The following is a 25,081-nucleotide window of genomic DNA, read 5'->3' as shown; positions in this document are numbered from 1 at the left end:
AGCTGGCGTTTCGGTGCTTGCTATGTATCCAGCACTGTCCTAAGTGCCTTTTATCCTCACAGCAATCCTAGAAATTATTATAAACGTTTTATAAAGCAATTTAGAGAGGAAATTCAGGCACAGAAAGGTTAAGTACTTGCCCAGGATCACACAGCATGTGACTGAGGAGAATAAACAGGATTTGATCCCAGAGTCCCGCTCCAGAGCCTGCACTCAAATCATGTGGCATAACACTAGTGAGGTGGCCGAACAAACACAGGTTCTTGAGCCTGAGACAAAGGAGTCTGGACTCATCGGTGGTGATGAGAGTGCCTGAAGGTTTTTGAGCAGGAGAGGGACAGGATAAAAATAATCATTCTGGAGAATCTGTCTGACCAGACTAGACGGGGAAGAAACTGCAGGCAGGAGGGCCAAGTAGGAAGCTATAAAATATTCAAAACATGGGTGCTGAGACCTAGAATAGCAGACAATGCAAAGGACAAAGAGCTAGCTATACGAGAGGTTGCAAAGGAAGCTGGCAAGACCTGCGTTTGGGAAGGAAGGATATGGGGAGGAGCCGGCCACTATGACTCAGGTTTTGAGCTCGGGTGGGTGAGAGAATGCTGGTGCCATGGGCAGAACAAAATGGAAACTGGGAGGGGAAGACAGGCTTGATTTCATGCATGTTTAGTTTGAGATGACGACAGGACATCCAAATGCAAACATCTAGTAGGCAATGGAAACCCAGAGGTCAAGTCCAGCAGCAAGGTCAGAGAAGGGTGTGGAATCCAGGGGACAGAGGGGAATCACCTGCCAGGAGCTGACACTTGAGCCCATGACCATGGACGAGTTCTCTGAGAGAGGAAAGGGAGACAGGGAGAGGGTGCAAAGATAGGACCAAAGATGGCACTTGGGAAAATTCTCTCTAGAAGAAGGTGGAAGAAGGCCAGCAAAGAAGAGGGGAGAGTGTCAGAGTGGCAGGAGAGTCGACGTAGTGTTCGGGATGCTCCCGAGAGCTTCACAAGTGGTAGTGGCTGGTGTGATGGTGCCGAGACGTCAAGGAAGATCTCATTAGGAGGAGGTGGAAAGGTACAGGATGGCTCACCCTAATTCGGTCCCCACATTTCCTGCTTCCCTCTGTCCTTGTTTTGTAATTCTCGCTGGCATCTCAGCTGTCGTAGTATCTACCATGCCACACCCATCAAAGAGGGGCACACTGATTCATTCTTTATTGACTCAGGTGTGGCAGCACTTATCCACCGTCAAACTCTGACAAACTCACTAATAGCGTGAGGGCTTAGGGAGCTAATTTACCCAGAAACTTGAGTATGCAGGGAAAGGAAGGCATTTCTGAATTAGACAATTCTAGAAGTAGATGGAAGCCACAGCAATGCCAGCTTGAGCAAATTTGGGTTAACACCACCTCCAGGACTTAGGGGATCCTCAACATGATTGCTAGTTTTCTCGGCAGGTAGGTCTCCAGTCCATCCACCTGAGTCCTAATCTAGACAACAACTTTGTGCCAGTCAGCACAGGCAAATCAGAGCCCTGGTCCCTAAGCTTCAAGAGCTTTACTGCAGTGCGCGCGAGAGACACAGAGCCCTGGTCCCTAAGCTTCAAGAGCTTTACTGGAGTGCGCGAGAGAGACACAGAGCCCTGGTCCCTAAGCTTCAAGAGCTTTACTGCAGTGCGCGAGAGAGGCAGAAAAGACGTATAGGAGAATTTTAAACACTGCCACAAGACGGGTGTAAAACGGACTCAGGGAACTCAGACTTCCTGAAAACGGCCCTTTAGCTCAGCATTTAAGGATGAGTAGCGGCTTCCACAAGGTGGACAAGGTCCTTGGTAATTCTTGAGTCCTACTTCAGTCCTTTGTCTCTTGAAGGAAGAGGCATTTCCTAGAGACCTCCTATGGGGTGGAAGCCTCCCTCACTTCACCAAGAGGTTCCAATGGCTCCTGTCCTGCGAGTCCCACCTGGATTGCATGCTGTTCTCTCCTTGCAGCTCTCCTCCTCTGCATCCTGTGATAACCTGGTTATATTTTATTATAGCATGTCACATTGCTGCAACAATACATTTCATTGTCTCCACTGCTGGAGGGTATTTTATCCTTGTCACCAGTGTAACTAGCACAGGGATTGCTACATAGTAAGCACTCAAAGCTGAAAGAACCTTCCCACTTCACTCACACCTACTGTTTGATTGGTTGGTCCTGTCCAGCCTGTGAGAACCATTTATGTACCAGTTACGAAGGTCAGGCCTAAACTCCAGTGAAATCTGATCTCCATCTAAGTCACTTCTGGGGGTTGTGTGGCCTTGATGGCAGGAGCCATCTTTTCCTAGAGCCTTCTCGTCAAGGAAGGCATCAAGGCTGTCTGTCAACTTCAGAAGCAGGATCCTGTTCCATTCCTATTTTGAAGCCTGTGCCGCCACTGGGCCAGCCTGCTGAGCGTTTATCTGAGGTCCTCTCACATGAGAGTGGAGACAGTCATCCTATCCAGAGTGTGGAGGAGAATCCAGCCAACTTTTCTACATGCTCTCAAGAGCATGGCCGCCCAGGATCCTACATTACCTCCCACAATACTGGCGTGTAAACTGGTACAATCCCAAAGACACCAATTTGGCATTATTTACCAAAATTACAAATGCACATATCCCTTTCAGTTCCTATGTAGAAATGTATCCTACAGATACTCTTGTATGTATAAAATAACATTATAGCACTGTTTGTAATAGCAAAGACTATAAATAGCCTAAATGTCTCTCAGTAAGGCAACCAGAATGTAAGTTGTAGTAAATGATGGATGCTGTGCTGTGAAAAAGTTTGAGGAAGCTCTTTATGTATTGGTGCAGAATGGGATGACCTGTGAAATATACAGTTAAGTGTAAAAAAGGATTCACAGAACACTGTGCACACTCTGCTATAACTTAGGTTAAAAGGTGTGTATTCACTTGTTTCATGCATACAATATCTCTGAAAAGACACCCAAGAACTTGATACCACCAGTTGCCTTTGAGAGGAAGGTAACTTGGTGGCTTGGAAATAGGAATGAGGGGAAATTTTTCATTGAATAAGACTTTTGAACTTTGAACTATGTAACTATATTACCTATTTAATCAATCAATAAGAAAAAAACTCTCATCCATGTTGATGCACTTATTTAACAAGTATTAAAAATAATAGAAACAATACCACTAGGGTATTGGATTATTGTATCATGCATCGCGATGGCTTTGTGCATATCCCTGCACTCATGATGCTGCACTCTTTTTACTATATTCCTCTGGGAGAAAAGGGTCTTCTACCTGTCTGTATGGTGGAATCCTGGCAGTGGGAAAGTCCAGGACTCATTCCCTCTAGAAGGCCCATCTCCTCTTTTACTAGACCTCTGCCAGGCCCCTGGCACTGCCCTACCCTGGGACAAGAGTCAACTTGTCACAGGGACAGGTTTCACAAGAGTGCAAACATGATGAGTCCAGTATAAAAGTCCAACCAGTTCATTCATTTATTCATCTAACAAATGCAGATGGGGCATCTGTTACTGTGAGTAGTATGTGGAATATATGGCTTGGGTCGCAAACCTTAAAGTTTTTCCAGTCTACCCTTAAATACATGAAAAGTTGCACAACTTCACTCCAAATAAGACTGGCAAATGCTAAAACATTTGGACAGTACACTCTGTTGGCAAGGCTTGGGGGAAACATGCAGGAGTACAGAATGGCACAGCCTCTATGGAGAGGAATTGGTGACACTGATAAGATGACAGCATTTACTTTTGACCCAGCAATCCCACTGCTAGGAATTTACCCTGAAAATTTACTTCCACAAACATAAAACAACATATGCATAAGTGTATTCACTGTGGCATTATTTGTAAAAGCAGAATATTGGAAACACCCTAAATTCTTGTCCACGGATTAAATAAACCCGCCCAAGGGAATACTGTGTAGCCATTTTTAAAAATGAGGAAGATTTCCATTAGCTGATATGGAGTGATTACCAGGACAAATTGTTAAGTATGTAGTATACTACCTTTGTGTAAGAAAGAAGGGGAAATGAGATATATATTCCAAAAAGGGAACACTGGGAAGAATAAACTAGAAACGAATAAAACGGTTACTGTTGGGGGTAGGTAAGAACGGAGTGGATGAGACAGGATAGGAAGGATATTTCTCTAAGTATATTTTCTTATATAGTTTCGGCTCTTGAACCACATAAACATTTTACATATTCAAAAATATATCGAAAGAGATTTTCAAAAATCCTAAAATTGAATATAAACGGTAACAAATCAACCCAACTGTATGTCAAATTAATAATATAACCTCACAGAAAAAGAATATAAGGATTCAAGTAACTTTTGAACACAGTTCATGGACTTCGTAAGAACAAAAGAACCACACACACAAAAAAACTTGAACTTTACTTAGTAGGTTTGTTGTTGATAATGGTATTGGTGTACTAATTCTAAAACTGTTTTGCTGTTTTTGTATTAAAAATAGAAAATAATGAATAAACATATAAATGTTGGGAACCAGAGATTGCACTGTGAAAAAAGGGAGATAAAATATGGAATGGGGGGGAATTCCCTGGCGGTCCAGTGGTTAGGACCCCACGCTTCCACTGCAGGGGACACGGGTTCGATCCCTGGTCGGGGAACTAAGATCCCACAAACCGCGAGGAGGGGCCAAAAAAAAAAGGAATGGGGGAAGGTGAGGAAGAGTCCTGAAGTGCTGGATTTGAATTAGAGGTATCAGTATGCTGATTTCTTTTTAAATTAACTTTTTGAAGTATCATTTATCTACAATAAAACTACAGATCTTATTTTATTTATTTATTCTGGCCATGCCACCAAAATAATAGTTATACACCAGTGTAACTACCAACCCAATTAAGATCTAGAACATTTCCATCAGCCCAGAAAGTTCCCTCACTCTCCTTTGCATCCAATCTCTCCCTCCTCTCCCATCCTAGGCAATTTGATTCCTATAATCAAAGATTTGTTTTGCCTGTTCTAGAACTCATACAAATGCCACCATTCAGCACATCTGACTTATTTCACTCAGTACAGTGTCTGTGAGATCCATTCATGTTGTATATCAGCACTTCACTCATCTTTGTTGCTGAGTAATATTCCATTGTATGAATATACTAAAATGTAGTTATCCATTTATCAATGGATGAACATCTGGGTTATTTCTAGTTTTGGACTCTAATGAATCAAGCTGCTATGAATATTTAGGTACAAGTCTTTGTGTAGGCATTTAGTTTCATTTCTCTTGTGTAGATGCCAGGGAGTCGAATTGCTGGAAGGTGTAACATAATATACATTCAGTTTTACAAGAAACTGAAACTGCTAATCTGTTTTCCAAAGTGGTTCTACTTTTTCTTTTTTTTGATTATTTAAAGATCATTTTATTGAGGATTGACAACTATGCTATCATCAAAGTGGTTCTACCCTTTTACATTCCCATCAGCAATGCATGAAAGTTTTTGTTGCCCCATATCCTACCAGCACTTGTTATTGTTAGTCTTTTGAATTCTAACCGTTTAATGAGTGTAAAGTGGTACGTCATTGTGGGTTTTTTTTTCCACATCTTTATTGGAGTATAAATGCTTTACAATATTGTGTTAGTTTCTGCTGTACAACAAAGTGAATCAGCTATACGTATACATATATCCCCATATCCCCTCCCTCTTGAGCCTCCCTCCCACCCTCCCTATCCCACCCCTCTAGGTCATCACAAAGCACCGAGCTGATCTCCCTGGTGCTATGCAGCAGCTTCCCACTAGCCATCCATTGTGGTTTTAATTTGCATTTTCCTAATGTTGAGCATCTTTCATGGATTTATTTGCCATTTGTATATTTCCTTTGGTGAAGTGTCTTTTCAAATATTTTGTCCATTTTAACATCAGGTTATTTGGCTTCTTATTATTGAGTGGTAAAAGTTGTTTATATATTCTGGATACATGACTTTTGTTAAATATATGTATTGTGAATATTTTCTCCCAGTTTGTAGCTTGCTTTTTCATTTTCTTAATAGCGTTGTTTGAAGAACCAAAGTTTTTTTTTTTTTTTGAACCAAAGTTTTTAATTTGATGAAATTTATCAATTTTTTCTTTTATGATTAGTGCTTTTTATATCCTAAGAAATATTTACTTACCCCAAAGTAATAAATATCTTCTCCTATGCTTTTTTCTAGATGTTTTATTGTTTTAGTTTTTACTTTAGGTCTAAGATCTATTTTGAATTAATTTTCACCCTTTTGCCCCTGATAATTGGTAATTTGTATCTTCCTTCTTCTTTTCCTTAATCAGTCTTACTAGGGGTTTATCAATTTATTAATATTTTCAAAGAACCAACTTTTGGCTTTGCTAACTTTCTCTGTTCTTTGTATATTTTCTATACAAAAGCATTAGTGAAGAGCATTAATTTCTGCTCTTCACTATCTCTTCCTTCCTTTGGGTTTAACTTGGTCTTTTACTAATTTATTTTTGAGATAGTATTCACATAACATAAAATCCACCACTTAAAAGTGTACAATTCAATGGTTTTTAGTATATTCACTATGTTGTGCAATCACTGCCACCATCTAATTCCAGAACTTTCCCATTACCCTATTATCAGTCAGTCCCAGTTCTCCCCGCCAACCACTAGTCTACTTTCTGTCTCCATGGATTTGCCTATTCTGAATATTTCATGTAAATGGAATCACACAATATGTGGACTTTTGTGTCTGGCTTCTTTCATTTAGCATAAGGTTTTCAAGAATCATACATGCTGTAATTACTTCATTCCTTTTTATGGCTGAATAGTATTCCATTGTGTGGATATATCATATCTTGTTTATCCATTCATTAGTTGGTGGACATTTGAGTTGTTTCTACTTTTTGGCTATATGACTAACGTTGCTATGAACATCCATGTACAACTTTTTATATGAACATATGTGGGGTATATATTTAGGAGTAGGATTGATGGATCATATGGTAATTCTGTTTAACTTTTTGAGACACCACCAAACTTTTTCTGGCGCTTTTTAAAAAATATATATCTATTTTGGCTGCGTTGGGTCTTCGTTGCTGCATGCGAACTTTCTCTAGTTGTGGCAAGCAGGGGCTACTCTTCATTGCAGTGTGCGGGCTTCTCATTGCAGTGGCTGCTCTTGTTGTGGAGCACGGGCTCTAGGCGCGCAGACTTCAGTAGTTGTGGCTCGCAGGCTCAGTAGTTGTGGCTCGCAGGCTGTAGAGCGCAGGCTCAGTAGTTGTGGCGCACAGGCTTAGTTGCTCCGCAGCATGTGGGAACTTCCTGGACCAGGGCTCGAACCCATGTCCCCTGCTTTAGTAGGTGGATTCTTAACCACTGTACCACCAGGGAAGTCCCTTTTTCTGGCTTCTTAAGGTAGAAATGTAGAATATTGATTTTAAACCTTTGTCTTTTTTTTCTGATATAGGCATTTAAAGTTATATTTTCCTCTAAGTACTTTTTAAAATTTTTATTTATTTATTTTTGGCTGTGTTGCGTCTTTCTTGCTGTGCGCGGGCTTTCTCTAGCTGCGGAGAGCAGGGGCTACTCTTCGTTGCAGTGTGCGGGCTTCTCATTGCGTTGTCTTCTCTTGTTGCAGAGCATGGGCTCTAGGCACGTGGGCTTCAGTAGTTGTGGCACAGGGGCTCTAGAGCACAGGCTAAGTAGTTGTGGTGCACGGGCTTAGCTGCTCCATGGCATGTGGGATCTTCCCAGACCAGGGCTCGAACCCGTGTCCCCTGCATTGGCAGGTGGATTCTTTTTTTTTTTTTTTTTTGCGGTATGCGGGCCTCTCACTGTTGTGGCCTCTTCCGTTGCAGAGCACAGGCTCCGGACGCACAGGCTCAGCGACCATGGCTCACGGGCCCAGCCGCTCCGCGGCATGTGTGATCTTCCCAGACCGGGGCACGAACCCGTGTCCCCTGCATCGGCAGGCAGACCCTCAACCACTGCGCCACCAGGGAAGCCCGGCAGGCAGATTCTTAACCTCTGTGCCACCAGGGAAGTCCCTCTCTAAGTACTTCTTTAGCTGCACTACACAAATTTTGATATTCTGTGCTTTCATTGTCGTTCAGCTTAAAATATATTTTCTAATTTCATTTGTTTTCTTCTTTGACTCATTAGTTATATAGAAATACATTCTTTAATTTCTAACCATCTGTGGATTTTCCAGATATATATTTTTTCTAATTTAATTCCATGGTGATTAGAGAGCATATTCTATGAGATTTTAATCTTTTGAAATTTATTGAGATTTATCTTATGGCCCAGGATATAATCTAGCTTAGTGAATATTACATGTGTACTTGAAAAAAAAAAGTTCTGCAATTATGGGGTGGAGTTTTTTAATGTCAATTATATCAAGTTGGTTGATTGTATTCTTCTGATTTTCTAAATCTTATCGCTTTTTTGCCTAGATATTCTACCAATTATCAGTAGAGGAGTTTTCAAATCTCTGACTGTAAGTGTGCATTTGTCTGTTTTTTCCCTTTAGTTCTGTCAGCTTTTTATTGTATTTTATTTATTTTTTATACAGCAGGTTCTTATTAGTCATCCATTTTATACACATCAGTGTATACATGTCAATCCCAATCTCCAAATTCATCCCACCATCCCCCACCCCCTGCCGCTTTCCCCCCTTGGTGTCCATACGTTTGTTCTCTACATCTGTGTCTCTATTTCTGCCCTGCAAACCGGTTCATCTGTACCATTTTCTAGGTTCCACATATATGCGTTAATATACGATATTTGTTTTTCTCTTTCTGACTTACCTCACTCTGTATGACAGTCTCTAGATCTACCCACGTCTCTACAAATGACCCAATTTCGTTCCTTTTTATGGCTGAGTAATACTCCATTGTATGTATGTACCACATCTTCTTTATCCATTCATCTGTCGATGGGCATTTAGGTTGCTTCCATGACCTGGCTATTGTAAACAGTGCTGCAATGAACATTGGGGTGCATGTGTCTTTTTGAATTATGGTTTTCTTTGGGTATATGCCCAGTAGTGGGATTGCTGGGTCATATGGTAATTCTATTTTTAGTTTTTTAAGGAACCTCCATACTGTTCTCCATAGTGGCTGTATCAATTTACATTCCCACCAACAATGCAAGAGGGTTCCCTTTTCTCCACACCCTCTCCAGCATTTGTTGTTTGTAGATTTTCTGATGATGTCCATTCTAATCTGTGTGAGGTGATACCTCATTGTAGTTTTGATTTGCATTTCTCTAATAATTAATGATGTTGAGCAGCTTTTCATGTGCTTCTTGGGCATCTGTATGTCTTCTTTGGAGAAATGTCTATTTAGGTCTTCTGCCCATTTTTTTTTTTTTAGTAAATTTATTTATTTATTTATTATTTTTGGCTGCGTTGGGTCTTCGTTGCTGTGTGAGGGCTTTCTCTAGTTGTGGTGAGCGGGGGCTACTCTTTGTTGCGGTGCACAGGCTTCTCATTGCGGTGGCTTCTCTTGTTGTGGAGCACGGGCTCTAGGCACGCAGGCTTCAGTAGTTGTGGCATGCAGGCTTGGTAGTTGTGGCGCACGGGCTTAGTTACTCCACGGCATGAGGGATCTTCCTGGACCAGGGCTTGAACCCGTGTCCCCTGCATTGGCAGGTGGATTCCTAACCACTGCACCACCCGGAAAGCCCTTCTGCCCGTTTTTTGATTGGATTGTTTATTTTTTTAATATTGAGCTGCATGAGCTGTTTATATATTTTGGAGATTAATTCTTTGTCCGTTGATCCGTTTGCAAATATTTTCTCCCATTCTGACCGTTGTCTTTTCGTCTTGTTTGTGGTTTCCTTTGCTTTGCAAACACTTTGAAGTTTCATTAGGTCCCATTTGTTTATTTTTGTTTTTATTTCCTTTTCTCTAGGAGGTGGATCTAAAAAGATCTTGCTGTGATTTATGTCAAGGAGTGTTCTTCCTATGTTTTCCTCTAAGTGTTTTATAGTGTCTGGTTTTACATTTAGGTCTCTAATCCATTTTGAGTTTATTTTTGTGTATGATGTTAGGGAGTGTTCTAATTTCATTCTTTTACATGTAGCTGCCCAGTTTTCCCAGCACCACTTATTGAAGAGACTGTCTTTTCTCCATTGTATACCCTTGCCTCCTTTGTCATAGATTAGTTGACCATAGGTGCATGGGTTTATCTCTGGGCTTTCTATCCTGTTCCATTGATCTATATTTCTGTTTTTGTGCCAGTACCATATTGTCTTGATTACTGTACTTCGTAGTATAGTCTAAAGTCAGGGAGTCTGATTCCTTCAGCTCCTTTTTTTTCCCTCAAGACTGCTTTGGCTATTCGGGGTCTTTTGTGTCTCCATACAAATTTTAAGATTTTTTGTTCTAGTTCTGTAAAAAATGCCACTGGTAATTTGATAGGGGTTGCACTGAATCTGTAGATTGCTTTGGGTAGTATAGTCATTTTCACAATATTGATTCTTCCAATCCAAGAACATGGTATATCTCTCCATCTGTTTGTGTCATCTTTGATTTCTTTCATCAGTGTCTTATAGTTTTCTGAGTACAGGTCTTTTGCCTCCTTAGGTAGGTTTATTCCTAGGTATTTTATTCTTTTTGTTGCAAGGGTGAATGGGATTGTTTCCTTAATTTCTCTTTCTGATCTTTCGTTGTTAGTATATAGGAATGATAGAGATTTCTATGCATTAATTTTGTATCCTGCAACTTTACCAGATTCATTGATTAGTTCTAGTAGTTTTTCTGGTGGCATCTTTAGGATTCTCTAGGTATAGTATCATGTCATCTGCAAACGGTGACAGTTTTACTTCTTCTTTTGCAATTTGTATTCCTTTTATTTCTTTTTCTTTTCTGATTGCCGTGGCTAGGACTTCCAAAACCAAGTTGAATAATAGTGGCGAGAGTGGACATCCTTGCCCTATTCCTGATCTTAGAGGAAATGCTTTCAGTTTTTCACCATTGAGAATGATGTTTGCTGTGGGTTTGTCACATATGGCCTTTATTATGTTGAGGTAAGTTCCCTCTATGCTCACTCTCTGGAGAGATTTTTATCATAAATGGGTGTTGAATTTTGTCAAAAGCTTTCTCTGCATCTATGGAGATGATGGTATCGTTTTTATTCTTCAATTTGTTAATATGGTGTATCACACTGATTGATTTGCATATATTGAAGAATCCTTGCATCCCTGGGATAAATCCCACTTGATTGTGGTGTATGATCCTTTTAATGTGTTTTTGGATTCTGTTTGCTAGTATTTTGTTGAGGATTTGTGCATCTATATTCATCAGTGATATTGGTCTGTAATTTTCTTTTTTTGTACTACCTTTGTCTTGTTTTGGTATCAGGGTGATGGTGGCTTCATAGAATGAATTTGGAGTGTTCCTTCCTCTGCAATTTTTTGGAAGAGTTTGAGAAGGATGGGTGTTAGCTCGTCTCTAAATGTTTGATAGAATTCACCTGTGAAGCCATCTGGTCCTGGACTTTTGTTTGTTGGAAGATTTTTAATCACAGTTTCAATTTCATTACTTGTGACTGGTCTGTTCATATTTTCTATTTCTTCCTGGTTCAGTCTTGGAAGGTTATACCTTTCTAAGAATTTGTCCATTTCTTCCAGGTTGTCCATTTTATTGGCATAGAGTTGCTTGTAGTAGTCTCTTAGGATGCTTTGTATTTCTGTGGTGTCCATTGTAACTTCTCCTTTTCCATTTCTAATTTTATTGATTTGAGCCCTCTCCCTCTTCTTCTTGATGAGTCTGGCTAAAGGTTTATCAATTTTGTTTATCTTCTCAAAGAACCATCTTTTAGTTTCATTGATCTTTGCTATTGTTTTCTTTGTTTCTATTTCATTTATTTCTGCTCTGATCTTTATGATTTCTTTCCTTCTACTAACTTTGGGGTTTTTTTTGTTCTTCTTTCTCTAGTTCCTTTAGGTGTAATGTTAGATTGTTTATTTGAGATTTTTCTTGTTTCTTGAGGTAGGCTTGTATTGCTATAAACTTCCCTCTTAGAACAGCTTTTGCTGCATCCCATAGGTTTTGGATCATCATGTTTTTGTTGTCATTTGTCTCTAGGTATTTTTTGATTTCCTCTTTGATTTCTTCAGTGATCTCTTGGTTATTTAGTAACGTATTGTTTAGCCTCCATGTGTTTATGTTTTTTACGTTTTTTTTCCCTGTAATTGATTTCTAATCTCATGGTGTTGTGGTTGGAAAAGATGCTTGATATGATTTCAATTTTCTTAAATTTACTGAGGCTTGATTTGTGACCCAGGATGTGATCTATCCTGGAGAATGTTCTGTGTGCACTTGAGAAGAAAGTGTAATCTTCTGTTTTTGGATGGAATGTCTTATAAATAGCAATTAAATCTATCTGGTCTATTGTGTCATTTAAAGCTTGTGTTTCCTTATTAATTTTCTGCCTGGATGATCTGTCCGTTGGTGTAAGTGAGGTGTTGAAGTCCCCCAGTATTATTGTGTTACTGTCGATTTCCTCTTTTATAGCTGTTAGCAGTTGCCTTATGTATTGAGGTGTTCCTATGTTGGGTGCATATATATTTATAATGTTATATCTTCTTCTTGGATTGATCCCTTGTTTATTATGTAGTGTCCTTCCTTGTCTCTTGTAACATTCTTTATTTTAAAGTCTATTTTATCTGATATGAGTATTGTTACTCCAGTTTTCTTTTGATTACCTTTTGCACAGAATATCTTTTTCCATCCCCTCACTTTCAGTCTGTATGTGTCCCTAGGTCTGAAGTGGGTCTCTGGTAGACAGCATATACATGGGTCTTGTTTTTGTATCCATTCAGCGAGACTGTGTCTTTTGGTTGGAGTATTTAATCCATTCACGTTTAAGGAAATTATCGATATATATGTTCCTATTACCTTTATCTTAATTGTTATGGGTTTGTTTTTGTAGGTCTTTTTCTTCTTCTTCTTTTTTTTTTTTTTTTTTTTTTTTTTGCGGTACGCGGGCCTCTCACTGTTGTGGCCTCTCTCCCATTGTGGAGCACAGGCTCCGGACACGCAGGCTCAGCGGCCATGGTTCGTGGGCCCAGACACTCTGCAGCATGGGGGATACTCCCGGACGAGGGCACGAACCCATGTCCCCTGCATCGGCAGGTGGACTCTCAACCACTGCACCACCAGGGAAGCCCTGATTGTCTGTAAAGCTTTTGATTTCTCCATCGAATCTGAATGAGATCCTTGCCAGGTAATCTTGGTTGTAGTTTCTTCCCTTTCATCACTTTAATTATATCATGCCACTCCCTTCTGGCTTGTAGAGTTTCTGCTGAGAAATCAGCTGTTAACCTTATGGGAGTTCCCTTGTATGTTATTTGTCATTTTTCCCTTGTTGCTTTCAATAATTTTTCTTTGTCTTTAATTTTTGTCAGTTTGATTACTATGTGTCTTGGCATGTTTCTCCTTGGGTTTATCCTGCCTGGGACTCTCTGCTCTTCCTGGACTTGGGTGGCTATTTCCTTTCCCACGTTCGGGAAATTTTCGACTATAATCTCTTCAAATATTTTCTCGGGTGCTTTCTGTCTCTCTTCTCCTTCTGGGACCCCTATAATGTGAATGTTGTTGCATTTAATGTTGTCCCAGAGGTCTCTTAGGCTGTCTTCATTCTTTTTTCTTTATTCTGTTCCACAGCAGTGAATTCCACCATTCTGTCTTCCAGGTCACTTATCCATTCTTCTGCCTCAGTTATTCTGCTATTGATTCCTTCTAGTGTATTTTTCATTTCGTCTCAGTTATTGTATTGTTCATCTCTGTTTGTTTGTTCTTTGATTCTTCAGGTGTTTGTTCTTTAATTCTTCTAGGTCTTTGTTAAACATTTCTTGCATCTCCTCGATCTTTGCCTCCATTCTTTTTCCGAGGTCCTGGATCATCTTCACTATCATTATTCTGAATTCTTTTTCTGGAAGGTTGCCTATCTCTACTTCATTTAGTTGTTTTTCTGGGGTTTTATCTTGTTCCTTCATCTGGTACAAAGTCCTCTGCCTTTTCATTTTGTCTGTCTTTCTGTGAATGTGGTTTTCCTTCCACAGGCTGCAGAATTGTAGTTCTTCTTGCTTCTGCTGTCTGCCCTCTGGTGGATGAGGCTATCTAAGAGGTTTGTCAGTTCTGTCAGCTTTTATTTCATTTTCTGTAGCTCTGTTATTGGGTGCATATACATTTAGGATTATATCTTCCTTCCTCAATCGACCCTTTTTTGACTATGAAATGTCTCTCTTTTTCTCTGCTAATTCTCCTTGTCGTGACATTTCTTTGTCCAATATTAATATAGCCATACCAGCTTTCTATGTGCATAGAATATCTTTTTTCATCCTTTTACATTGTGTCTATATGTTAAAATTATACCTCTTTTAGATATATACAGGTTGAACAACACAGGTTTGAACTGCAGGTCCATTTATACACGGATTTTTTTTCAATAAATATGTACTACAGTACTAAACGATCATCAGTTGGTTGAATCCGTTGATGCAGAACTGTGGATAGGGAGGGCCAGCTGTAAAGTTATACTCACATTTTCCACTGCAGGGAAGGTTGGTGCCCCTTACCCCTGCATTGTCCAAGGGTCAACTACAGTTGGGTTTTGACTTTTTATTCTGACCAGCTCTGTTTTTTTTTAATTGGAGCATTTCTATTTAATGGAATTATTAATACAGTTGGGTTTAAGTCTGTGTTAGTTTACAAGGGCTGCCATAACAAAGTACCATGGACTGGGTGGCTTAAACAACAGAAATTTATTTACTCATAGTTCTGGAAGGAAGAAGTCTGAGATTATGGTGTTGGCAGGGTTGGTTCCTTCTGAGGGCTATGAGGAAAGGATCTATTCCAGGCCTCAATCTTTGGCTTGCAGACAACCATCTTCTCCCTGTGCCTTCACATCATTTTCTCTCTGTACACGTCTGTGTCCCAATTTCCTCTTCTTATAAGGACACCAGTTATATTGGATTAGGGTCTACCCTAATGACCTCATTTTAACATAATACTTCTGTAAAGACTCTATCTCCTTGGAAAAGTAGGATATAATAACCAAGGACAGTGTTTATTAAAATAAAGATGTAATTAGTATTAAAAAAATTGTTATAACAGCAGAGATTGGCACAACATTGTAAATCAACTATACTTCAATAAAAAGAAAATAAAATCAGAAAAAAGATTATATATCTATCTATATGTATATGTATCTGTATATCTGTATGAAATAAAGGAGCTTATCTTTAATGAAGCTAAAAAAAAAACAACAACAACAAAGATTCTATCTCCAAAAAAATAAAATAAAATAAAATTTTAAAGACAAAAAAAACAAGACCTGTCTCCAAATAAGTCACATTCAGAGGTGCAGGATTTCAATATATGCTTTGGTGGGGGACACAATTCAACCCATAACAAAGTCTATCATCTTGCTATTTGTTTTCTATTTGCCCCATATGTTCTTTATTATTATATTTTTTAAATTAATTTATTTATTTACTTTTGGCTGCATTGGTTCTTTGTTGCTGCACGCGGGCTTTCTCTAGTTGCCGCGAGTGGGGGCTACTCTTTGTTGCGGTGCGCGGGCTTCTCATTGCAGTGGCTTCTCTCGTTGCGGAGCACAGGCTCTAGGCGCGTGGGCTTCAGTAGTTGTGGCACGCGGGCTCAGTAGTTGTGGCTCGTGGGCTGTAGAGCATAGGCTCAGTAGTTGTGGAGCACGGGCTTAGTTGCTCCACGGCATGTGGGATCTTCCCAGACCAGGGATCGAATCCATGTGCCCTGCATTGGCAGGCGGATTCTTAACCACTGTGCCACCAGGGAAGGTCTGCCCTATATGTTCTTTTGTTCCTCAGTTCTTTTCCTGACTTCTTTTGAGGAACTGAATATATTTATATTAATATTATAAATGTAATAGTATTAATTATTAATATAGATATAATTGTCACACATTATAATTCAATATTTAATATAATTAATATTATACTTTGTTTCATCTCTTTGCATTTTAGCTATATCTTTTTATTATTTTTAATGCTCTAGAAATTATAAATATGTATCACTAATATCTCACAGTGTAATTGAACTCCACATTTCACAAAAGAAAAAACTATAATATAATCTACTCTCCCATATTTTGTACTATTATCATATATTTTATTCCTACGTATGTCATAAACTGCATCTTACAATTATATTACTTTCGCTGTAAACAGTCATTTGTCTTTTATGGAAATTAAGAGAAGAAAAAAGCCATGCTTTTATAATTACCCAGAATTATCAATTCTGTGGCTCTTCCTTCCTATAGATCCAAGTTTCCAAATTTCCTTTCAGCCTAAATAACTTCATTTAGCATTTCTCACAGTGCAAGTCTGCTGGCAATAAATTCTCTTATCTTTCATTTTTCTGAAAAAGTCTTTATTTCTCTTTCATTTTGAAGGATATTTTCATTGGCTATAGAATTCTGGACTGAAACTCTCCCTTTGTCAGCAATTTAAAGGTGTGATTCCATTATCTTCTATCCCCCTTTTCTTCCTATCATTGTACCCCTATATGTAAGGTGTCTTAGTGGTTCAGCATCAACACTAATGAGATAAAGCAATATTAAATGATTGAAACAACGCAAGAGAGAGCGTGTCCCTTATGTAGTATTCTTGCAAAAAGGTTTAACCTGAATCTAATTGTGAGGAAACATTCAAAGAAATTCCAACTGAGATATTTTACCAGAAAACTAGCTTGGATTCTTCAAAAGTATCAATGTCATGAAAAACAAAAAGGCAAGAGGACTAGTCTAGATTTTAGGGATATGTAGAGAAATGTAATTATGGTCTAATTAGTCTAGATAATAATACTGCACTGTGAAATTTCTTGGTCGCCATGGAAAATAGTTTGCCAGTTCCTCATAAAGTTAAACATAGACTTAGCATATGACCAAGCAATTCCACTTCTAGGTATATACCTGAAAGAATTGAAAGCAGGGACTCAAACAGATACTTGCACACCCGTGCTCCTAGAAGCATTGTTCACAACAGCCAAAAGGTGGAAACAACCCAAGTTCCATCAACAGATGAGTAGCTAAACAAAATGTGATATATACATACAACAGAATATTATTCAACCTTTAAAAGGAATGAAATTCTGACAATGCTACAACATGGGTGAACCTTGAAGACATTATGCTAAATGAAATAAGCCAGGCACAAAAGGACAAATATTGCATGATTCCACTTACATGAACTACCTAGAACAGGCAACTTCATAGAGACAGAAAGTAGAACAGAGGTTACCAGGGGAGGATGGGATATTTACTGGGTACAGTTTCTTTTCAGGATGATGAAAAAGTTCTGTAAGTGGATAGTGGTGATGGTTGCATAACACTGTGAATGTACTTAATGCCACAGTTGTATACATGTTTTTTTTTTAACATCTTTATCGGAGTATAATTGCTTTACAATGTTGTGTTAAGTTTCTGCTGTATAACAAAGTGAATCAGCTATATGCAACGCAACTGTATACTTAAAATGGTTAAAATAGTAAATTTCACGTTATGTATATTTTACCACAAATTTTTAAAAAGGATATTGTGGTTACGTGAGAAAATGTCCTCATTTTTAGGAGATATGGGCCAAAATATTTAGGGGTGAAGTGTCTTAATGCCTGCAACTTATTTTTAGTGGATCTAGGGAAAAAGAGAAAGAAATGTGGCAAAAGGTTAACAACTGGTGAATCTAGATACATGTTCATTGTTCTACTCTTTCAACTTTTCTGTAAGTCTGAAGATGTTCAAAATACAAAGAAGGTGCTCAATAAATATTTTAAAATGAGTAAATGAATGTGAGAGAGGACCCTTCCAGATAGAGAGAAAAGCAGGAGCAAAGGTTAAGAGGAAGAAAAAGTGCTTTCAAGAAACACTGAGTAATCTAGTTTGATTTGAGTCAAAGGTGCATGCTAGGACGTTCTGGAAGATAAAGCCAGAAAGGTAGGTAGGCTGTGTGCCAAACTGGGAAAGGTCCTGAGCTAAAGAACAGAGAGGCTGTACTGTTCCTGGCTCGCAACAGAGAGCACCACGGAAGGCAATAAACATGGTGGTAACAATTCTTCTGCAGGATTAATCTAGTCATGATGCCCTGGACAGACCAAAGGGCATCACAGCTAGGAGGCTATTACAGTAGTCTAGGCATGGGAGCAGGGACTTGGGCTAGGTGGAGGAAGTGGGAATAAAAGGCAACTGTTTTATGAAGGACCTTCAGAATCTGATAACTGAGTAAACGTGGAAAGTGCGGGTTATCACCCTGAGGTTTACACCCGGGTGTCGGAGAACACAGGAAATTGGAAAGTCAGCAGGAGAGGCTAGTTTGCAGCTCAAGGCTCAAAGACATGAACTATAAGAAAAAGGAGTAGGTTTGGTTTTATCCCTGCCTTCCTGTCAAATGGATCCTTCACAGGCCCTCAGGCTGTCAGACAGGGTCCAATCAGAACCAGAATTCTCCACTGGACCCACCTCACCTGGCCCCACAACCCATGCCCGGGACCAGCAGGCCCTTAGGGCTGACTGGTACCCTGAGTCCTTCTCTGGCAGTGTCTCTTCAGCATCTCCCCTGAAGATCCCCAGCATCTTAGCCCTCACGTAGTTCGGTCTTCTTGCCCTAACTGCCCCTCTTTTCAGAGTCCTTTTTCCTCAGTAAGAGGAGAGGAATCAAGTATCTGCACCAGTCCTGCAGCATGCAGGCCAAGACCGGCACTTCTAAGCAGTTCAGGTGTGGGTGGGCCAGGGGTGGAGGGAGAGATGGAAGAGATGACAGAGCGGGGCTGAGGGAGAGGCCAGCACAGGGTGGTGCTGGGGGCAGCAGGGACCGCCTGCGGCATATCTGGCTGCAGGGAGACCCAGTAGGCCTTGCTCCATCCAGCCCCACCTGCCATACAGGACACCCAGCAGTACTGGGGTTGGCGCAGGGGTGTCTCTGCTTACCAGCTCAGTCATCCCACCAATCCTCAGATAATTCCATTTGTTGCCCCTAAACCACTTACTCTATCCCCATGGCACTCAGCCCTCCTCTCCCAGTTTCCCATTTCTGTGTAGAAAATAAAAGCTCGAGGTCGGCAGGAGTGTGGACATTCTGATGAGGCAGAGCTCAGCCTAGCACGGGAACATTTAGGACATGGAGACAATCAGACTGGGGACAGGGCTGGAGGAGGCATCTAGCTGAGCCACCAGTGAGGGTGGAAGCTGTGGAGAAAGTCAGAGGCCTTGGAGTCAGTCCGCCAAACCAAGAGGTGAGCTGCACAGCAGAGCGCGGCCCACAGAGGCAGGTGGCTGCTGTCCTGGGCACAGCTGCCCAGCTCCATGCCTTCTCAGGCCGCATGAAGATCAATTACATGGGGTGCATATAATCAGCTCCTTCTCCTTGCCCCAGCCTCCAGGGAGGGGCAGCTTCCTTCACCCAACCTGTCGTCTGCCACCACGGTTATGTCCGGCCTGAGTCAGGCTGGCACGTGGGGTCTTGCGCTAGCCTGGGCTTGCTCTGGGTGACCCTCCCTGCCACACCTGCCTCCGCAGCTCTACCTCCCAGGCTCACTGATCTGCCATCAGGGGTGCCGGGGGCTGGGGGGTGGTGTCACGACCCAGGCCAGGGAATCCCACTGGGCAGCCTTTGCCGACTTGCCTCCCTACCCACTGGGAAAACAGCTTTTGTATTCTTGGTCCTCAAGCCCAGATACAGAATCCCCTAAAGTGTGCCAGCTCTCCAGGGCGTCTGCCTGGGAATGAGCAAACCTGGCAGAGGAAGGGGAGAAGTATCAGCTCTGGTGTGACCTGCTGCCATGGAAACAAGTCAGTGACTAGCAAGGGCGTGAGAGTGAGAGGCTCTGGTCAAATACGTCCAGCGACAGAAAAACTGGGCTGGAAAACTGAGGGAAATGGGCAGGGAAATCTGGCTGAAATGGGAAGGAAGGAAAGTCCTGGTTTAACTGCAGGTTAGCCTTACCGGGAGGCAGATGGCGCACCTTTAGTGACAGCCAAGGCAGTGGAAAGATTACTGGTCTAAGTGCCACCACTGGCTCTTTGACCTAAACCTAAAAATTCATATCTCTCAGAAGGGAAAGTTCAAGTTGCAACATAAGACTTTCCAGCTGTTGTAAATTGCAATGGATCACCACGCCCCTGAAGTAGGCTGATGTAGGCCTCCCCCACAGGCCCTGAGCTGCACCAGGTCTGGAGTAATTAAGGCTTCCCGGGGCACTTCGCTACACAGGAGTCCTGACACACCCAGCAGGCACTTACCTGCAGCCAGTGGAGTAGAAGCAAACTGGAGAGGCAGGACAGAGAAGAAGTGCAGGATTCCGGGGTGGGAGCACAGGCTGCCAGGAAGAGGGTGTAACAGCTCACCTTGGGTCACATCTCTAGGAAAAGGAGCAATTGTGGCCCCCAGAAGTCCTGCACCATCCCACATCTAGGGACAAAATAGACAGTCAGTTGTGTCCCATCCCTTCCTTCGTTGTACTCACTTAACCTCTCCCCAGCTTCCTTGTTCTGAGGATGACTGCACCCTCTGTGAGCAACAGAGGGTCCCAGAGGACGTCTAAACAGGACTTGGGAGGCTTTGCCCTGTCCTCAAGCCACTCTCCCTTCAATCTTCTCTGCTCTGCCTTCCTCAAGTAACAGCTCCGTCCCAGCTCCTAACACTCCCCAGGTCATGGGACAACTGCTCTGAGTGGTCTGCTTCAGCCCTAGCTCCTGGCACAAGTTCAGCCCTAGGCAGGCCTGTGGAAGGGCAGGGCCTCGAAGTCAGCCTGAGGATGGTGCTGCGAGCCAGCTTCATTCCCTTGCAGCAGCTGCAGGCCTCGGCAGTCTGTTGCTGTGGTGCACACAGTTTCCCACTCCCAGGTGGGTCACAGCTGGGAGAGAAATGTCTCGGGGGAAGAGTGGGCCATTGAAAAAGAAGAGCCAAGAACAGACACAAATGCCACAACAGCCAGAGGAGTGTCCATCATCGGTCCTCAAGATTGCTTCATGCTCCTGTGCTGTACTTTCCTCCCCCTGCAGCTGTTCAGCTCAGTTCCAGACAAGGAGACTCACAAAACCCTTCTACCCATTCACGAGACCCTGTTCACTCTGCTCCCAGTTGGCTGGTCCTGCACCAAACATGCCAACGATATGGCCCTTGCCCCATAACCATCTGCCTCTTCACATTCTTCCCCTGGAAAAGTGGCTGTAAGAAGCATGTGAGCCTAATAAAAGGGCCTCAGGGTAATAGAGAGACCACATCTCGCTTCCCCTCTGCAGGAAACTCACAGCTCCCGTTCATTCACTATTACTTACTGTGTGCCATCCATGTGCCAAGCTGGGAATAAAAGCACTGACCAAAACCCAGTCCCTGTCTTCTAAGAGCTCAGTATCTACAGACATTTCTCCCCCATGTCTCAGGGCTGTGGGGAGGGTGCCCAGAATATCTTTTCCCTACTTCTTAGCATATCCACATTCTCCACATCCTTCACAGCCCAGCACAAATGCTGTCTGCTCCTTGGCTCTCATCATATAGCCACTTCGCAGTGGTGTCTCCTGCCTCTGAATGTTCACAGCACAGTTACCTGCACCTCTCTCAAGACATGTCACTTTCTACTTATATGTGTTTTGTATGCATAGTTGATCTTCTCTACTAGACTCCATGTTTCTTGAGGGCAAATATCATCTTACACATCTTTGTATCCTTGGGAGTCTCCCCCCCCCCAAAATACCACATGCATAACAGGTGCTCAAATAATACTCATGGAATACGGCTTCCACATAAAGATGCCGGTTGGATGAGTGAAGTCTTGTTTGTGAAGCTATTGGGAGTTCTCAGATTTAAAAATAATACATTTTCATCACTAATTAAAAACTCCTTATTAGAATTTTCCCAATTAATACAAAGCTTGAACTCAATGTAGGTAACATAGGATTCTTATGTATCCCTTATAACTGTATACATATCCAGTCTTATGTAAATGGTATATTATGTAAATATTATAATTCAATAGTCAGCTGTTTCTGCACTATAACATGTAAGTGCTCACATCCTGTGTGTATCTTATGCAAGGGAAAGTATCTTCTGCACTACGTGGTGTCCAGCTTTTCACTCTTCCTAATGCTGTGTGGTAGTGATATAACCCAGACTACAGCTGAACGGAAGAGATACCCTGGCCATGAGCACCCAGCCTTGGGTAAGCAGGCTCAGGTTTCCCCATCAGAATCAGCCTATAAAACCATCCTTCCTAGGAGGACAGATTTGCCCATCAACAGAGGAAGTGGGGACTTCCCTGGTGGTCCAGTGGGTAAGACTCTGCGCTCCCAATGCAGGGGGCCCCGGTTCTATCCCTGGTCGGGGAACTAGATCCTGCCTGCATGTCACAACTAAGAAGTCCACATGCCACAACTAAAGATGCTGCATGCCACAACTAAGACATGGTGCAGCCTAAATAAATAAATTAAATAGAGAACGAGACTCCAAAAGTTAAGAAAAGTTCTCACAGTGGCTAAGGGATGTTTTTGAAAATATCAGAACTGATGGCTGGGACTGGGATAGCGCTTATTACGGGCAGGCTAAAAACTTACTCCGTTTAACCATCAAAAACCTGAGGTGGTTCTATCATTACCCCCAGCTTTGCAAATGAGGAAACTGAGGCTCAAGAGATGTAATCACTTTGCCCAAAGTCACATACCCAAGTGTCTCTGACTCTAGATCTTGAGCTGAGATTCTTGCTCAAACCATCCAGTTCCCTTTTTTTCTTTTTGCACTTGGTGTGCAATGAGGGACAACGACCCCATATCCCCTAGAAGAGACCTTAGGGATCATCTGCTTCAACCTCCTTACTTTACAGACAGGAAACGTGGGCTCAGAGAGATAAAGGGACATGTCCCTTAGGTCACACAGAGCCAGGGGCTTTTCTGCAACGGAATCGCAAGGTGCACAAGAGTACCAGTCCAAACTCCATTTTACAGAGGGGGAAGTGAAGCCCAGAGCGCTGAGCGCAGGTCCCGGGTCCACCACGGGCAGAGCCGTATCCAACCCTGGGAGCGCTCGTTATCCTGCCCGGCGCTACCAGCACCTTCACCTGGGGTGCCAACCATCAACTCACCGGCCAGCGCCTCGGGAGTACTTGGCGGCGGCGCGCAGGCCCTCGGCCGGGAGTGACAAAGCGCTGACGTGGAACGAGCGGGGCCGCGCAGGCCAGAGCCGGACATGGCCTCGCTAACCCGGGCCTCCCCTGGCCCCTTCGCCTCAGAAGGCCGAGGCCCCAGGAGGGCGCGAACGCCCGGACGCCGAGCAGAATTCGGAAGCGCGGGCCTCGGAGGGAGGCAGGGTCGCCTGGCCTCCTCTCCTCAGGCTCCTACTTTGCCCCCTCAACAGTCTGTAGACCCGGTCCTGGCGCCGGGACACCTGACGGGGAGCAACGGCTCGACCCTCCGCAGGGTCTAGCCACCTGGACCGAGGAGGGCTAGGTTGCCCTGGAAACGGGAAAAAAAAAAAAAAAGCTCTTTGCGCCTGCGCGGACGCGCTAGGCACAATGGGAAATGTGGTTTCCGGGCTGTCATCTGGTGGCCAGAGGAACGGACGCGAGATGGCGCTCCAGCGTCGCGGTCCGTTCAGAGACGCAGGGTTACCCGCCGCCCTGGGCCCTTTTTGGGCGCTGCCGGCGTAGGAGAGGCCGCCGGGGCCTGAAAGGTAGTTTCTCTTGAGGGGACGCCCTGGCTCGTGACTCGTCCCAGGCCGGGTCGAGCCGGCCCCGACGGAGGGAGAACGTTGTGGAGGTGGGAGCTGACCCAGGAGGGACCGGCTGCCCGAGGGACCCGAGCTCCTCGTCGCACAAGTGTTCTAGTCGGGCCGGCCCCTAAAAGAGGCTCCTATATCGGGTGGGAGTTAAACTGGGACCCCGTGAGCAGGGCCTGTCCTGACCATCCCTCCGGCTTCCCCTGCCCAGTGCGTTGACTGACCTGGAACCACCTTCTCCATTCCCGAGTTAGGCCTCTGGACTGAGATCTAGAAACCTAATTCAGGCTCTGTCGGAGACCCAGTTACTTCTCTGAGCCTCAGTTTCCTTATTTCTAAAACGGTAGTAATTGTAATGGCTCCCCTTTCTCCTCTGAGAGTGTTGCAAGGTTCATATGAGGTGACTGATGTGCAGGTTGGACAGTCCTATAAGAACATAAACAGGCATTCCCATTCGTTGTAAATTAGTGCAACTTCTTACAAGGAAATTAGGCAGTGCCCTTCAGAATTAAAAACGAAGAATGAATTTGCTTCGGCAATTCTACAAATATGTCCTACGGAATTAGTGGCCATGTGTGCACAAGAAAGTATATACAAGGGTACTTAAGCATTACTTGAAATGGAAAAAAAAAAACCAACCCCAGAACAATATAAATGTCCATCAGTAGATGACCACTTAAATCATGATGGGTTCCATAAAAGAGAATATGTGCTTATTTTAAAAATTAGAGCTTTCTGTACTGATGTACAGCTCTTCTGTGATATGAAAAAAATTTTCAAAATGCAGAATAGTACGTTACTATGCTTTAATTTATACTTAAAAAAGAATACACAAATGTATTTGATGACTTAAGCATGGAATGTCTTTGGAGGGCCTTAGAAGCTGGTAACAACGGTTGCCTGTGAAGAATTGGAGGACAAGATCGGAGGGAGACGCTCTTTTCATTTTACATCTTTTTTTTTTAAAACTGTGTTTTTTGCCCCTTTAGCAATTTGTATGAGCTTTGTCTATACATACAGTTCTTTTTCATTTCTTTTCTTTTTTGGCCATGCCACGCCTTGAGGGACCTCAGTTCCCCAACCAGGGATTGAACCCTTGGCCACAGCAGTGAAAGCCCGGAATCCTAACCACTAGGCCACCAGGGAACTCCCAGTGTTCATATAGTTCTTAATCATTTGTCTGTATTTTTTTTTTTTTTTTTTTTGCGGTACGCAGGCCTCTCACTGCTGTGGCCTCTCCCATTGCTGAGCACAGGCTCCGGACGCACAGGCTCAGCGGCCATGGCTCACAGGCCCAGCCGCTCCACGGCATGTGGGATCTTCCCGGACCGGGCACGAACCCGTGTCCCCTGCATCGGCAGGCG

At 42.7% G+C, this 25,081-nt stretch overlaps 1 long non-coding RNA gene across 3 annotated transcripts in view; it reads right to left on the bottom strand.

Moving 5' to 3' along the window:
- The window catches only part of LOC113611537 (uncharacterized), a 38,400-nt gene extending 13,415 nt beyond the window's left edge, over nucleotides 1-24,985 (bottom strand). For all 3 annotated transcript variants that reach the window (XR_003429497.1, XR_003429496.1, XR_003429495.1), the window contains exons 1-2: nucleotides 23,086-24,985; nucleotides 20,252-20,420 (exon numbers count right to left, since the gene is read on the bottom strand). This is a non-coding gene — a long non-coding RNA (uncharacterized LOC113611537). The remainder of the gene's footprint in view (nucleotides 1-20,251; nucleotides 20,421-23,085) is intronic.
- Nucleotides 24,986-25,081: the final 96 nt, after the last annotated feature.

Source organism: Aethalodelphis obliquidens, unplaced genomic scaffold, assembly GCF_003676395.1.
Source record: "Aethalodelphis obliquidens isolate GAN/ISIS:26980383/991018 unplaced genomic scaffold, ASM367639v1 scaffold69, whole genome shotgun sequence".
Taxonomy (NCBI): domain Eukaryota; kingdom Metazoa; phylum Chordata; class Mammalia; order Artiodactyla; family Delphinidae; genus Aethalodelphis; species Aethalodelphis obliquidens.
The sequence above is the reverse complement of the archived record's forward strand: the minus strand, read 5'-3'. Positions and strand labels throughout refer to the sequence as shown.